At 35.5% G+C, this 16,987-nt stretch overlaps 1 protein-coding gene and 1 long non-coding RNA gene across 2 annotated transcripts in view; both read left to right on the top strand.

The window, feature by feature from the left end:
- Positions 1-16,987, top strand: part of PCDH11X (protocadherin 11 X-linked) — a 480,483-nt gene that overhangs the window by 276,351 nt on the left and 187,145 nt on the right. The window lies entirely within an intron of this gene.
- LOC137863459 (uncharacterized) lies at positions 7,719-15,509 on the top strand. Its single transcript, XR_011100906.1, has 3 exons — positions 7,719-8,547; positions 12,497-12,572; positions 13,457-15,509. It is a non-coding gene; the product is annotated as an uncharacterized lncRNA (long non-coding RNA).

Below are 16,987 nucleotides of genomic sequence, written 5' to 3'. Positions count from 1 at the left end.
GGGTTTAGTTTTTTGTTTTGTTTTAATTGTGGAGAGGAGTCTGCCACAAGTTTTGAGTATGAAATAGTACATTTCTGTGACTGAATGCAATGCTGGAGAAGCACCTAACTTAATAGAAATGTACATTGGTGGAAAAGTTCTCTTTCTTTTTCTGTTCATACTAAAAAAGCCTGTTTGCAGTCTCAGTGACAGAACTCAATACTAAAGATTAGGACTAGCACATTGTTTTTTCTCCATAATACCAGTGAGTACTTCCTTAGCAGCACCAAGGAACAGAGAGAGAGAGAGAGAGCTACAGTAATTTAGCAGAGATGTAAATCTGTTGCACCTTCTTGCCCATGAGCTGCTGGTTCAGTTCTTTGCTATCAGTCCATAAAATGGACTCAAAACTTTGCCTGTTGCTCTTTCTGAGTGCATGTCTGAGGTTCCTTTAATTCTTCATTTACTTTTTCTTACCTCTAAAGGCTCTTTGAATGTCTTTTTGTTTTTCTCTTTTTGCTTATTTTCCATAAGTGGATTGTGGGGAACCCAAATGTTCATCTCAGGTTTGCAGTACTTGGGTGCATGTGATATGCTCTGGCACTGTAGCAGCACTTCTCCATATGCCTGCAGCCCAGCCCTGGAAGAATCTCAGATTCGTGTAACTACAGGGAAAAAAAAAAAAGTCTGGCTAAGTTTTTCCAGCATATTTATCATAAAACAGATTTCCTTCTTCTTAAGAGGCTACAGAGGAGGAGCAAGAGAAATTGGACATAAATGAACCTAAGTTGAAAAGATCTGTGTAAAATTTCAGCACTGTGTTATTTTCCAAATGTATTTTTTCTAGTTTTGCAACTAATGGCAAAATTAATGGATTAAGATAAGTTTTTTCTTCCTGCTAATGACCATGGCTGGAAAATCCCATTTTATTTATTTTTAAACATACACCTTTACCTCTTTGTAAAGTACCATGAAGTTTGGTTGATTTTAAGCTAAATGGCATCCATCTAAATTTCTGACCTTGTATTTTTCTACTGAACTAAATGCTTTGATCTACTTTAATGTAATCAATTACAGAATGAAACTCTGATTTGGAGAAAAACAGATGATTAAGTGTTTTTGCAAAATGGAGACTAATAGACATCTCTCCCTGTTGTCAAACACATTTCTTTTTGTTTGAGTGAAAGTACAGGTATTTTCATCGTATGTTGGCTGTGCTACTTAATGAAATGGTCCTATCGTTACAGCTCAAAACTATATATAAATTATATATTGTTACAGTTGCTATGGCAAATAATTACCATTATTTAATGGTGGCTTATGAGACCATTGAATAAGAAGGGAAATGCAGTTTTGAAATGCAAAAATGCTTTTTCTCTGGGGAATGTATTTAATACCAGCTCTTAATTTATATTATTTTAATATTATTTGCCTTCATAGTTATTTTAAATTGTGTCTCTCTTAAATATAAACAGGTACACAAAGAAGGCAGCTTGATTTTAGACACAAAATATAGCTGTATGTACTCTGCAATCCTGTTTATTGTACTTTCTAGTTCTAAGGATGTTTTTCACTCATTCTCCAACCTTGTCTCTTTCCCTTCTTAGTGTTAAGAAACAGTGCCATTACCATCTCATAAATTAGTTGTAGACTGCTTCAGGCTTGTCTAACTGTGGCTCACCTCAGTAGGATATTACCTTCTAATATCAAAGAGATTTAGATATTTGTTATAAATGACATTCTGAATTATAGCCAAGAAGATATTATTAATATAAGTACTTGATACTGGCCTCTTCAAAAATCATATGTTCTATCATGCATGAATCTTATGGGACTGTTCATAAAAATCAACAAAGATGCCTCTTTGCAGATTTTCTAAATAAAAAGTGAATCATTGTGGTTTACTCAGGAGAGGGACAGATGCAACCACATGTGTAACTAAGTAGAAAACTTGAAAACTCAATATATTTCAAAGGCAAAGATGGAAATAAATCTTATGGGTACATTATATTGTCAAACCCAGCAGTAATTTTAAGATTCATTTGCCTCCCAAATATTGATACGTGTCACATTTCACTGGAGTTGAGACAAACCCCGTTTATTTCTTGCCTTTTCTCTACCTCCATCAAAATTTGAAAGTTGTATAATATAGAGAGAGGTCTGGATCTGAGACTTATTTAAATAACAGATTGATCCAGGGCTTTTTACTAGCAAACAATATTGGGAATAATTGCAGATTTTGCACAGCTCTAACAAATCTATGTCAATTAAAATAAAAAATCTAGCATTTATTTGGAAGTGTCATGCAGTGTTGTTCCATCTTCCTGACAATAGACTGATTTACACTATCTCACTCAGGTAAAGCTTGATCAAACTTGGTCATTGCTGTTTTTTCAGGTACTTTTCGTTACTCTACTTAACTTTTAATATAGGGCATAGTAACAGAGTGCATGCTACTGCTGAATAAACTCATTCTAGCCAATAAAGATGATACAATCTTGCAACAAAGACTGTCTGAGATTGAAATCCATATTCTGTCATATGCAGTGTTGGTGGTCTAGAGTTTCCAGGTTGAAAGAAATGTGATATTTAACACAACATAACCTCATTGATTAAATAGCTTAGATTTGGAAGGGATTAGGTATTTACAGTATGTAAATAAAATTATTAATTACTTAAGATATTGTTTACTAAGATTTTTAAACTTCCTGATTCAGGGTGTAAACTAATTAGTAGGCGATGTGGAAAAAAATCATCACTACATGAGTACGAGTTCCTGAAAAGCTGTGGATGAACAAAAAGAAAACTGCCATGAGGTATTAATATACCAGCACAGATATCACTTGCTCTTGACAGGAGATTGTAAATGTGAAATGCTAGGAAAAATAATCCTCACCAACTGGAGAGCTGAAGTGGAGATGGAAGCAGCCCTTCAAGAAGGAGGAAAGCGTGAAATAGCGTATGCAACTTTCTTTGAAAATGGTGTCTGTAAGAATGGGCAATAATTAGATTTATATCTTAAATAGACCTTTCTCAGAAGAGACCACACCATGACTTTTTTAAGCGCAGGTGGTGCATTTATCTTCCTGAAATGTGGAAATCTTTCTTAGTTTTTTAGTCACCAGAATAACAGCTTACAAGAACCTAGTTCAACAGTGCAGTTAAATCAGTGCTGTCTCAGTTTGTGGCAGGGCTGTTAGCGTGTGATCCAGGAGCGCTTTGGCAGGCTTTGTGCTCCTGTCGGTAATGAGGGTTAGGAATGGGCAACAGCTAACAGAGGTCAGACCCCTCTAACAATTCACCTTCTTCCCACAAGCATATAAAAGGAAAAATAAACCAACATTTTATTCAGCAGCACAGTGCTACCACTTTGAGCACTACAGATTTCTCCCAGCCTACACAGAACCCTGTGCATCTTTGAGCCACTGTAGATCCTTTCCCTTACTTGTCTGTAGCCTGAAGGATTTGCTGATAGTTTCATGAGAAGTCCAGACTCCTGACCCCAGCACACTTATCTTCTCTGTCCTATTCAGAGAACCAAGTAACAGAGAGAAGCTCTGTTCTTGCACAATGCTGCACAGGGAACCTACCAGAGAGCCTCTATAGCTATCCATATTCCCAGATCTTAAGCAGGAACTCATGAATGCAATGGTGGGTGGCATAGGGAAACATATGCCACTGTTAAGCTAATTAAAAATTGTATCTGCATTTTTTGTTCTTCTTGTTGAATTTCCGATGCCTTTGGACTTCTATGCATTTGTGTGTATATTTGTGGAGGTTTGTGTGGGACTACATAGTGAGTGAGTACATCTGTTAATCCTGAACAGGAAAATGGATGTCACAGAAACATAAAACTACAGAGTTACTTGCTTCTGTAGGCAGAGTGATTAAAGGTAATAAAAACATGGTAGGATTCAGCTTCTCTGTTCTTTACAGTTAAGCATAACAAAGGAACTGTGGAATTACAGGTAGTTTGCATCAAGTATTTTCTTGAAAAGGGACAGAGTCTGAAAGCCTTGGAGAATCAAAACATTTGTTGTGCTCATATGCAAAAAAAAGTGACCTAAATACTATTTCTCTGCTTCTGTTTTTCTGTCCCCATAACACTAGGAAAACTCCAGTGACATCATATTTCATGAAGCTTAACAACTCGTGCTTCTTTCTGGCTACAAAGAGATGCTGTTTTCAGCATTTTGTTCCAGCTCAGAATTCTGGGTGTGGTAGCAGAAGACTAATCTCATACCTGCCCGTGTAAAGTATTCTGAGACATGGAATAGCGTTCAAGCTGTTATAAACTTTGTGGATGTCTTCATACCTATCTTGTAGCTGTGATGAGTGTAAGGGTTTCTGGTTACATATACATTGTGAAGCAACACATTGTGAAGCAGAAAAAACTTACAGGAGCTCCTATATTACAGGATGTATCAAGCTGTATTACAGCTTCAATATGTATATTTCATTAAACAAACCAGAGTTGTTGCTTCTCAAAATTTACAATAGTGATATTGTAACAAGTCAAAAGATGTCAGGTTATATCTCCATTTTACAGAACTGTTCTTGTAGCTCTTTTCCCTTCCAGTCTAGCATTTTTTCTAAAGTGGAATATCATTAATAATTGTACTGAGGGAATTATTTTTCTAATTCTTTGCATTGGAGTCAAGGATCGACGATATTCTGACTCATTTCTTAAACTTGCTCACTATTATTTTAATTTATTTTTCTAATTGTCTTGTTATTTTGTTAAATGATTGGTGTAATAAAGCTTTGCAAGGCTTTCAAAATAAAAAAAGAAACATTCAATGACATATTTCAATCCAGGGCATGAAATTTGAAAGTTCCTGGGCCAGACTTTCAACAAATTTTAATTTTCTAAGTAGTCAGTTGATGAACACAGTGTGGAATTTGGAACTGCACATTCATCTGTTTATGTAATTTGCTCATATTTGGGATTGCCTGCTTTTGTCAATAGGCTGTTAGACCTTCGGCTCATGAAATGTTGGCTTGGATTCTGTGGCTGCTTTCTTTTTCTGATCATGGTTCTGACTGAGTCTTTCATTTGGCAAAGTGCTTGTAGGCAAGCAGTGACATTTTTTTCTAAGAGTTTTCTGGCTGGCTGATTTTATTTTATTTTATTTTATTTTATTTTATTTTATTTTATTTTATTTTATTTTATTTTATTTTATTTTATTTTATTTTACTTTATTTATTTTACTTTATTATTACTATTTTTTTCATGGTTGAGAACAATACAAGAAGTAGTGGAAAGGAAATGGAAGAAAACCGTGAGTCACAATTGCCATTGACTGATTCCTGAACCCTCAAACACAGGCTTCTGTTAAACCCCAGCATATCTGCAGTCAGCGAATAAAATCCTAGTGAGAAATTAGCAGTGTTGAAGTGATTTTGAACCTGGCATTCCCATGAAACTGTATACTGTTGCATCGCCAACATCCAGATGAAGATACCAAGATGAAAAATTAGTAAAATTATGTTAATCTAACTTAGCACTTAAATACACAATTTCAGTTAACTAGATACTCTAGTTTCAGTTGCTTATCTGCTTTAAGTCTTCCCAAGTGAATAAGTCCAAGTGCTTCATTTAGATGTAGATGGTGTTTTTCCAAATACCATTACATCCTAGTCAAGCAGAATATGGAACATAACTTGTACAGTCACAGTAGAGTTTACTGTCTTTACTTCCTACTGAAGGGAGCTGGAGGGAAATAGAGTTATTTCCTTCATGTGCTAACATCACGAATTAGCCTATGTTTGCTGATTAGTACAATAATCTTCCAGTCATTCATTGTTTTTCTGCATGAGTTTTCACTTTTCACTTCAAGTGTTTTTTATTGGTACAGCATCTTTGAATTTCGTGTTTTTCCAAGTGTAATTAAGACTTTAAGCTCAAAGGAGAGAAGCAAAAGTAACATCTAAATGAGAAATTTGTTGCAGTAATGCTTAATACTTCCCAGAAAGATTGGAGAGAGATCTGACTCTAATCTGTATAGAGGAATCAAGATAGAAATCATTTTTATATTCTTAGGGCTTGTACAGTGCTTTGTGTTTGCAGAAGGCTGTGCTAAGGCTGAGTGGTTGCCTGTGGACTAGTGAGTGACTGTGTCCCCTTTGATTTATCCCGTACACTGGAGTTCTGTAATGGTAACGCAGCAGTCGGAAGGAAGTGTTACAAAGTGTGACAAACCCAGTTTCCTTTGAAGAGTTCATCTGCCATGATGCATATTTTACATCTTTCTCTGATATAAAGAGAGGTGTGAGATCCTTTCTGATGTTACATTTTGGAGCTGGCTATACACATTTAGATTTGCCTGGAGCTTGAAGACGTCCATCAATATAAAATAGTTTATTTTGGGTGAAAGGGCAACAAATCTTTTGTAACTGGATAGAAGAAGCGAGTTTTCTAATTCACTTGACTTCATCTCTGGAAGTTAGAAAGTGTTTGACACAAATGCTGCTAATTTTGCAACATACTGTGTAGGCTGATAAATATTCTGACTTAAAGAAGTATTGTAATGAAGTCTATTGAACGTTTTGGGAAATACTTCAGGAATGTAGAAGAAAAATAGGAAATAGGAGATGCAGATGTAGAATTAAATCCAGTAAAAGCATGCCTCCCCAGGAAGCTTAGCTAAACTGAGAAATAGGCAAGGAAATGATGATATAAAATGAAGAAATTTTGAAGGATGAAGCAGAAAGAATACAGGGGAAAAATGTGAAAGAACAACAAATCTGTCAATGTAGATAAGTGATTTGGTGTGAAAAGACTTTTTTTTTTTTAAAAACTTAATTGTGCTGTATATTAAAGCAAGAGTCAAAGCTTCAAAACTGAGACTATATTTCATCTGTACAAATCTCTTCTGAATCTAGTGTCACCAAGTTTTCTGCCAACCCCTAGGCTATTGTTTTACTCAGCAATGTGACTGATTAATTTTAAGAAAACAAACAAATAAAAACCCATCCATGGACCTCTGCTCATCAAGAGAATGTTTAGATTGTAGAGTTAAACAGAAAGAAACAACAAAATGTCCCCTCTTGATAAAAGTAGCCAAAAAAAAATGATGCTGTGTGTCTTTCTTTGGTATATCCAGTTTGTTCTTTGTGTTGAAGCTTACATATGTTCTTTATTTCCGTAAAGCTGGCATCATTTATCAACTGAGGGACAAATATGTATGAGCTACAAAATAGATGTAAAAACAGAGATTGCCTCTTTAGGTTTTGATTTTTCTTTTTTTCTTGAGGTAAATAAATACACTTTTTCAAATAATCCCACAAGGACATCATTAAGGGAGAAGAAGCAAAGCAAAATATTGTTCCTTCTCACAGTGGGATACAACTTGCTGAAATGTCTTCAGGAGTGAAATTTGATTGTAATAATAGACAAAGACCGCTTTGAAAAGCTCCTGTGATAGAAGGTTTTTGGGATCTGGCAATGCTAAACTGTATACCTGAAAGACACTTATGTACATAAAGTCTGAAGAGATATTATTGTAATCAATTGTATTGTTTTTCCTCACATTTCAGAATGGGATGCAGCATACTTAGTATTACAAAAATCAAGTGAGGAGAAAGGGATGTCATTTTAATTCATCTAACTAAATTCTAATTTTCAGGCCCTTTGTCTGACTGAGAAATAGCCCTGGCAGGATAGTCACTGTTGGCAAAGAAGTTCATTTCTTTCCCAGAAGAAAAGAAATCAAAACAGCTTTGCACTGATCAGCTGGCACAGACTACCGGATCAATGGTTGGCAATTTGCAGGGCTGTGCTGCAGATAAGGCTGTCACATTTTGGCAGTCTCATCACTACCAGTCAGCCACATAATAGCTGATAGGTCCCTTTCAGATAAAGATGAGAAGAGGACAGAAAACTGAAGAGAAATGGGAGTGAAAGGGGGATGGAGGAGGAAGGGAAGATGACAAATCAGTATTTTCAACCTCACATTATGGTTTGTCCTTTGGTCTCCAGTCCATTTAAATATATGTTAACATTGCTGTTAATTTTTACAGCTTTCACCTGATAAGTAGGGGCACTTGACAGTGTTTTTGTTTGTTTGCTTGGTTGTTTGGTTTTGAGTGTATGTGCTTTATCCTGAAAATGTGAGGATGTATCCTGAAAACTGAGTCCAAAACTTTCTCTCCCCTAGTCCCCCAAATCAAAAGAACAGGTTCAAGGTGTGAGCTTGAGATGCCAAAAATATACCTGTTTTATTGTCCTGGTTTCAGTCAGAACAGAATTTTCTTCCTAGTAGCTGGTGGAATGCTGTGTTTTGGCTTGGGATGAGAAGAGTGCTGATAACACCCCGATGTTTTAATTGTTGCAGAGCAGTGCTTATACTAAGCCAAGGACATCTCAGCCTTTTGCTCTGTCCTGCCAACAGGCAGGCTGGGGGTGCAGTAAGAGCTGGGAGGGGACAGACCCAGGACAGGTGACCCAAACTAGCCAAAGGGGTATTCCATACCATCTGACGTCATACTAAATAATGTATAGGGGTGGCTAGCCGGGGGGAGGGGGCCGGACTGCTCGGGGTTAGGCTGGGCATCGGTCAGCGCGTGGTGAGCAATTGCATTGTGCATCACTTGTTTGTACATATTGTTAGTAGTAGTACTATTATCACCATTGTATTATTATTATTATTATTATTATTATTATTATTATTATTATTATTATTATTATTATTATTATTATTATTATTATTATTATTATTATTTTCCTGTCTTATTAAACTGTCTTTATCTCAACTCACGGGCTTCACTTTCCCATTTTTCTCTCCCCCGTCCCAGAGAGGGAGGGGGAGGGTGAGCGAACGGCTGCGTGGTGTTTAGCTGCCGGCCGGGTTAAACCACGACATTTATTAATGTATTAAGATCATTGCCTTTCACTTTCTTCAGTGTAAATATGACATAGCGCATATGTTATCTTGAAAAAGGAAAAAAAGGAAAGTGGATTTGCCCAGATACACTCTTGGTCTGTTACTTATTGCAGATTAGCAATAGTTGATAGTCTTGTGGTTTCTTTCCATTTTGCTTGTGTCCTGGGGAAGACACGCTAGTTAAGAAGTGAAAACAAAAGGGAAAAAAAAAAAGGAGGAAACAAACAAAAAAAAAGCAAGCAAGCAAACAAACAAAAAAACACAACCAGTAACTGAATCATTTTCAGATGTTTCTGATTTTGAGAAGACTGAAAAATAGCGTCGTTCTCTGAATTCTGATGCTGTATATTTTTCTAGCAGTTCATTGCAGATTAAAACGAAATCTGTTAGTGACTGGATGACAATGCAGTGAAAAGAGGTGTGGGAATCATTACATTAATACTGATAAAGCTGCTAAGTATGCATAGGGAAATTCAGACATTTCCAGAAGTATGAGAACACACAGAGTAAAGGATTCATTAGTGAAAAATGCCTAGGCTGTTCTTAATCAGCTTGAATCTTGAGCTTATGTTAGATATTCCCAACTACAGGGAATGTTCTCTAATTCCAATGTCAACTGTTGTATAGCCTTCTAAAATCAGTTATACGCAGTGTAGGGAATGAGTAAATTTTTAAAACTTTTTCTTTCAAATTTGCAAATTTGACTACTCAAGAGAGAGATTTGTGAGGGAGATTTGTAAAGGAGATCTGAAAGCCTTTTTTTTTTTTTTTTTTTTTTTCCCTGCAGACATAGTTTTCAAATGTTTTTATCAAAGCAGTATAATATAATATACTTTTTGGAAATCTCTATACAAATAATCTCTGCTATTTAGTCTTTCATTCTCTTCTTTGTGAATAGAGGGAAACCATTCTTTCTGATCTGTTGCAGACAAACTGATGAAACTGCATGTAGCTGCAGTTAGGTAGAACAACTCCCTGAAGTCCAAAAGTATTTGCAATATAGTCAGCCAAGTCTTTCATACTATTTTCCAACTTGATTTAGTCAATCCTTATGGTGCATTGCACCACTTTGTTGTTACTTGATCTCAGAAATGCCAAAAAGAGGAAAGGAAAATAGAGGAAGGGAAGGGAAGGGAAGGGAAGGGAAGGGAAGGGAAGGGAAGGGAAGGGAAGGGAAGGGAAGGGAAGGGAAGGGAAGGGAAGGGAAGGGAAGGGAAGGGAAGGGAAGGGAAGGGAAGGGAAGGGAAGGGAAGGGAAGGGAAGGGAAGGGAAGGGAAGGGAAGGGAAGGGAAGGGAAGGGAAGGGAAGGGAAGGGAAGGGAAGGGAAGGGAAGGGAAGGGAAGGGAAGGGAAGGGAAGGGAAGGGAAGGGAAGGGAAGGGAAGGGAAGGGAAGGGAAGGGAAGGGAAGGGAAGGGAGTTTCTTTCCTTATTGGCATTCTAGGGAATTAAAGACCAGGAATGAGAGAGCCACAGTGGCAGCCTGACATGGATTGTTTATTTAATTCTTCCAATTTGTTCACGTTAATGAAACACCAAAAGATTTGAGTGAGCGGTAATTAACGAGAAAGAGCCTGTCTAATGAAACTAGTACAGGATGATATTTGTTTCAAGGATCAATAAAAGACTGTGAGTGAAGATCATACCAGTATCATTCAGGAAAACAAATCGCCTTGTGTCAATCAATTGTCGTGCTGCACATGCATGAGTCTGTGTGAAGCATTTTAAATATTGCATCAGTAGAAAGACAGGAAAGGAAAGGATTGGTAAATTTGGAGGTTTCTAGTACTTAATTTGTTGGTCTGTCAGGTACTATAATTATAGCTGCAGCACTCTTTCTCTGTGCCTTCAATAGTCATTACTAAACAATTCTAGTGACATAATCAAATTAAGGTACGCTTCTATTAGAGCGCAGAGTCCCTTGTGTAGAGTTTCTTTGTACACTTACTATCACCACTTGCAAGTTTTTAGGAAAACAAAACAGACTGCATACCCTGAAAGAACGAAAGAAAGAAAAAAGAGCAGCTGTTAAGAAAGATACTTCCCTAACAATCCTTTTGGCCTTCCATAGGCAGCAGTTGGATTCCCTGTTGCCACTAGTTGACTTAGCAATTAATAATGCAGCAATCTGCAGTGAACTTCCAGATCTCAGTGCACAAGATGTGATTTTTTTTATACAGTAAAGTTGCTACTGATAATAACAGAGTAAAAAGGGAACAGTGGTAGAAATGTTGTATCTCAAAATGCATAATCAATTTGATTATGGAAGAAATGGAGTTAGTGTCAAAGAAAGTTAAATATGTGCTACACAAGATTAATGAAACAATACTGAAGCTAATGTAAAATCAGTTCACTTCCCAAGAGCACACACAGTTTTGAAACTACACTCCTGAAATAACAGTTTTGAGAATGTTCTCATCTGCATGGGAATATGCAGGTTATAGATAAATGTTTAAGAATGGCAGTATACTGCTGGCTTTCATTTAGAATGGGATTGATGAAAATAAAAGCTTAGTTTAAAAATGTCTGAAGGAGATTGAGAGAGGCCTAATAAGATTAAAATAAAAGTAACTAAAATAATTTTAAAAAAGGTTAAAAAAATGCATAGAGGCATAGTTGTCTGAAAAACAAAACATTAGACTTAAGCTCAGTCATAGTTATGTCAAAGAGCAGTCCCAGAGCTAAGGTACTGCTGAAACTAAAATAACTAACTCAGTGGAAATGAGTAGATCTGAGTTGTACACAAGACTGTGGAGGACGTAGGGAAAATATGAATGAGATTCATTTAGCTGGCTGAAGGATGTTCCACCGCTTTACTTTTTTAATCCTTGTGGATGCAAAGATGAATTACAATTTCATTAGAGATATTGGTAGATTTCCATGATTCTGTACTAGAGCAGTTTTTTCTTTTCATTCACATGTATAAAATAATTAGAAAAATAATATCACAGCTCCATCTAATGTATAATTTGTTAGGTATTCAGAAAAACTCATTTGGATGATTGGAATGCATTTTTTAACAAAAATTCAGATACTAGACATACAAGAAATATAAACAGTAAAATTTGAAATTGAGCTTTTGTCTGTCTTTTTAATCCAGTGAGTTATATTTGCAATGGACTTTTGTTCTACTCATAATTTTAGATAATAATTATACGCTTCTGTTTTTCACGTTCTCAATTTCCCTAACTTTCACAAAGATGTATGGTTAACATGGGATTTATGGGTAATTAATTCATTTGGTTAGTGTAGTAATTCCACATATAACATTAGCACAATTGGGAATAGAGTCTTATCCTAAAATTCATAGGTATTAGATATATCATGTAAAATTGTGAATTTTACATGCCTGCTGATGAAGTATATATTTATATATGGATATATATAGTTCTGTGTTCATAAAAGTCTTAGATTGACTAGAATTTGAGCTGGGAAGCTTTGGAGTATTAATTCCATGAAATTTCTTATGTTAACCAGAAATTTAAACCCTCATGTAAATCTTATGGGCATCATTGAATCCAGCTGCAGAAATTGTATTCGTCAATTGCATTTGTAACTGACTGACAGTTTTTAAAATTCCTTTAATCTTATGAAGTGGAAAATAGCTTTGACTGGTTTCATTCCTTGTGTGGCAGAGTCCCAGTCAAGAAACTGCCTTTAGGAAGTGGAATTTGTGTCGATTAGTCAACCACCAACAGCTGCAAACAGGAGGTAAGGCTGTAGGAAGACATTGACTATGCTTTTTCTCAAAGTATCAAAGACAAGATGATCCACAAGTTGCTCAAGATGGCAAGAATTATAGGCCAGAAGCTGCAACAGATTATCAAGAGAAAATCATCTTTAGGCAGTAAAAATAGTAGTTTTGTTTGTCAAGATACTTCCCCGTCAAATTATTGGAAGACACATGGGATAGTGTGAGCAATGGAGATTGCTTTGGTGACTACTCAGAAACATCATTTCTTATTATTTCACTCATGTGTATGTGTGTTGATGGTGTGTATCTGAAAATGTATGTGTGTATGATGACACAATTAACTCCTGTCATCGAAATCAAGTAAATGGGTTGTGGAAGGGTATGTGACAAGAGCGTGTTCAGTTTGCAGCCTTTTCTTTATGTGACAGAGGCATTATAATGGTATAAGGGAAAGACCGTACATGGTGAAACAGATGTCCCATTGATTAAAACCCTTTAGCAGCTTTTAGTTGTAACAGTGAAACTGTCTTTTTGCAACCATCAATTTGGCAGGAAAAAAAAATCTAAAAAAAAAAAATCAAAAATACTATTTGTGAATATGTCAAAAATCTAGATTTCATTAATCAAAATAAGATGCAAGTCATCACAGCCATTGAACTATAGAAGTAGTAAATGAATACAGTTATTTAGGATCCAACCTAGGCTCTTCTACATTATGTACTGGTTTGTTCTGCTTGTTGGTTACATCAGTTGTTGGGAGTTCTTAAAAGTTCTTAAATGTAACAATTTGGAAACATGAATTTTACAAGGCTTGATAAAAACTTGGTAAAAACTGCATATATATATACATGTATATATGTGTGTGTATATAAAAATATATTATTTATTATTTTTTTTCCAGTGACCAGCATGTGAACCATGAGAAAGAAATGTTGCCGACAGGAAGATAATTGACATCTTTTAGGTGCAGTGCTAGCAAAATTTCTGAAAAGTAAACAAAGGCTTATGTTAGAAAAATTAACTGCAGGGACTTCTGTCCAAAATAGATAACAGCAAATTGATGTGTTTTATCATGACAGCCATCGGAATGATCATAATCTTAAAGATAGAATTATATGGCAGAGTGCTAGAAGGTCACAGTAATAAAGGGCAGCCATGGTCATGTGAATAGGTGTGTGGCAGCTCATTGGTAGATCAGCTTCAAGTGCTCCAAGCTTGCAGTATCTCAAGACAGCTCCTTAAATTTCTCTTACCTGAAGGATATAAATGATATACACTTCCTTAGCTATTTTTCATTCATTATGTTTATTTTAATACTATAAATCTGATACTGTTGTTATACTACTTCTGGAAGAGAATTGATCCTCCTCCACATTTTACAAATGATACAATTGAGAGGTTAATGGATGCTAGATTGCACGGATACTGCCTATTTTTTAGTCCAATGTTGATTTAAAAAAAAAAAAAAATCTTAAGAATACATCTCATGACAAAGCATTACAAAGACATTAATTTGCTACAAGTGTGACCCTGTGATGACTGATAGTGTCATTTCTCTAGAAATCTGTGTTCCAGGCCATCTTCTTTCTGAACTAGGTATTCATACCTATCCAGAACATGTCTCCCATTGAGGTACATACTTATTCTGCAGGAGTGAACTCTAAATGGAAGAGAACTATACAGTACATGAGAAAAATGCCCATGTTGTACCTGTGCTTCTGTTAGGAGACCTGCATAAGTGTCCATCTGCCTATTAAAGTAGCAGTGTTTGTTCTTTCGTTACTATTGAGTGTACGTATATAAGTTGATAAATGCACATCTCCTTTATTAGATCCTTTTTCCTTTTCTTGTTCTGAATTTTTTCTATGTCTTAAATAATTTGTTTTTGACATAAGAGCACACGTTTAGAGTATAACTAGGTACATTTTCAATGTGGAGAAAAATAAAACAGATAGAAGACAATTACTTGGCAAAGGAACAGAAAAGTAACTGTCCAGTATCTAGTTTTCCGATTTCATGTGCAGTTATAACAAAAACATTTAGAATGGAACAGAACAAAGAGTGAGTAGAGTAGAACAGAATAGAATGGTTAAAAGAGCATCCTACTTCTCAGTAACAATAAGAAGGCTGAATTAAAGTACATTGTGTTTCAAATTGTATTTCACTTGTAAATTGGTCTGGAAATTTGGGCAAATTATAGATACTCTAAAACAGAGCATCCACCAAAATACGACATTTTATCAGGAAGGCCAAATTATTAGTTGAAATGAGTTGGAATTGACAAGATAGTCTTTTGTAAACACAAAATTCCTGAATTTCTTTGTATCTTTTAATATTCCTCTATTTCTAAATTTAATAGGTTATAATCATTTTATAGGCTATATTATTATATAAGCTATATTCATTATACTGAAACAACATATCTAAATCAAGCATCCAGACTGATATCTCAGAACTAATTATTAGTTGAAATTAAGAAAAGCTAATCATGAATAGGTATGCCTTAATGTAACATGTAACAAGGCAAAGGAAGCATGTTCACAGTTTTGGCAGTTTTGCTTTAGTGCTAACATGTGTTGTGTTTGTGTCTGAAAATTTTCTAATATCCATGTGCAAAAGTAGTCTCACATTTGTTTGACACTTGTGTCTATGTTTGGGTTTCTGAAATCAAGTACATAGGTATCTATGAAGTAGTTTGTTTTCAGATTCTGAAAGAAAAGGTTTTTATCTTCCATTCCCTGTAATCCCTCTCTCTCTCTCTTTCTCTCTCTCTCTGTCTCTCTCTCATGTATGTCTGTCATTTTTATCCTAAGAACCTGTCTTTATTGTTGAGGACTTTTTATGTTTGACATTTCAGCCATCTCTTCTCCACAGCCTTATCATTCATGTTGGTGAAATTTGTTATTTGCAACACCTCTAGTACCTAAATATCTATGAGAGATTTCAAGGAAAAAATGTGAGGAAAAAGCGACTTGTGTTTATGTTGTATCAATATTCATAGCGCTTGTAATTGTTGAGTTGCAAAGAGAAAAAAAGGAAACCTATTAAACAGATAAAATACTATGTATCTGAATTATGAAAATGATAGGTTTAGCATCTAATCTAGTTCAATCTGTGCAGATGCTGCTGGAAAGGCTTAAGGCTATTTCATTCTAAAATTTTGTCAGTGTGACTGGTTGCTTTCCTCCCTAATACTTTGAAACTGTTTCTTACTGTTGTATGGATTGGGTATATGACAGGTAGAGAAACATCTACTCATTTAGGATAGAAAAATACAACTGTAAAGTCTCTAGGTGTTAGGTTTGATTTAAACCCATTTGCAGTTGTGTAAAAGAGAGAATAAACTCTAAGGAAAGGTATAGAACTATGATGTATTGCACTACAAGGACTGCATTAGAGCCCCTGACTGGTAGTGTAAATAAAGACTTTTATATTTTCATTTATTGATTGTAATTCTAAGAAAGCTTCACGTTGTCCAGCAGAAGTGGCTGAAAAATAATGTATGGAAAATCTATTGGAGATACAGAGGCATTTTAGAAAGTAGAGAACCATTAGCTTTATCATCAAAGACAAAAGCATTGTTATATACATGCTGCTTTGATTCTCTGAGAACCTATTGCTATTTCCCCTTGTGTTGAGCTGTTAACAATACCTTCAATAGAAAAGGCAAAATCTGTTCTTACATAAAGGGATGTGGCGCTTTTTAATCCATTTGTATTTTCTTGAAAGCCAATATTTCCTGAAAAGAGTGGATCCAAACCATCTTCTATTGGTATTATTGGATTTTTCTCTTTAACTAACTTCATTATGACCAGACTCAGCTCTGGGTTCTCTGAAAATACATGAGTACTGGTCAGAGTGTGTGCAGGGGGTGAGGGGAGATACTAAAAACTAAACAAGCTCGACTCGGAATCCACAATGTAGCCCCATTTTTAACAAAGGTATGAGAAAATGGCACAGCAAAGTCTGTGAAAAAAATTACATATTCCATTAAGGCTATATCCATATTTCTTTTTATAGGCTTTTGTATCACTGAAGGTATAGAGGTTATGACATAGTATGTAATATCTTCAATATTTTAATAGAAATGACTGATTAATGTTTCACAAAGCATTAAAATTCACTAGTCACTTCATTAGCTTGTGAAAATTAGCTCTTTTCAACACGGCATATATACATTGTGCTGCTTTTCTGCTTTCTCTCTGGAATAAGTATATGTAATATATACAGCAGTGAATGTCTCCCTCAAGGTTTTTAACTATCAAAATACAAGTGCTTGAGTAGGCTAGAAGCACTGGCCTGAGTTCTGCCACTTTCATGATTCTCAGACTCATGAATCATTCCTCGTGGCCCAGATATCATTGTTAAAATGAAAATGTGTGTTAACAGGAAAAGGGTATGGAAGAGATCACAGCTCACATTAGTCAATCTA

The sequence above is a fragment of the Anas acuta genome, chromosome 13 (assembly GCF_963932015.1).
Source record: "Anas acuta chromosome 13, bAnaAcu1.1, whole genome shotgun sequence".
NCBI classification, from domain to species: Eukaryota; Metazoa; Chordata; class Aves; order Anseriformes; family Anatidae; genus Anas; species Anas acuta.
The sequence above is the reverse complement of the archived record's forward strand: the minus strand, read 5'-3'. Positions and strand labels throughout refer to the sequence as shown.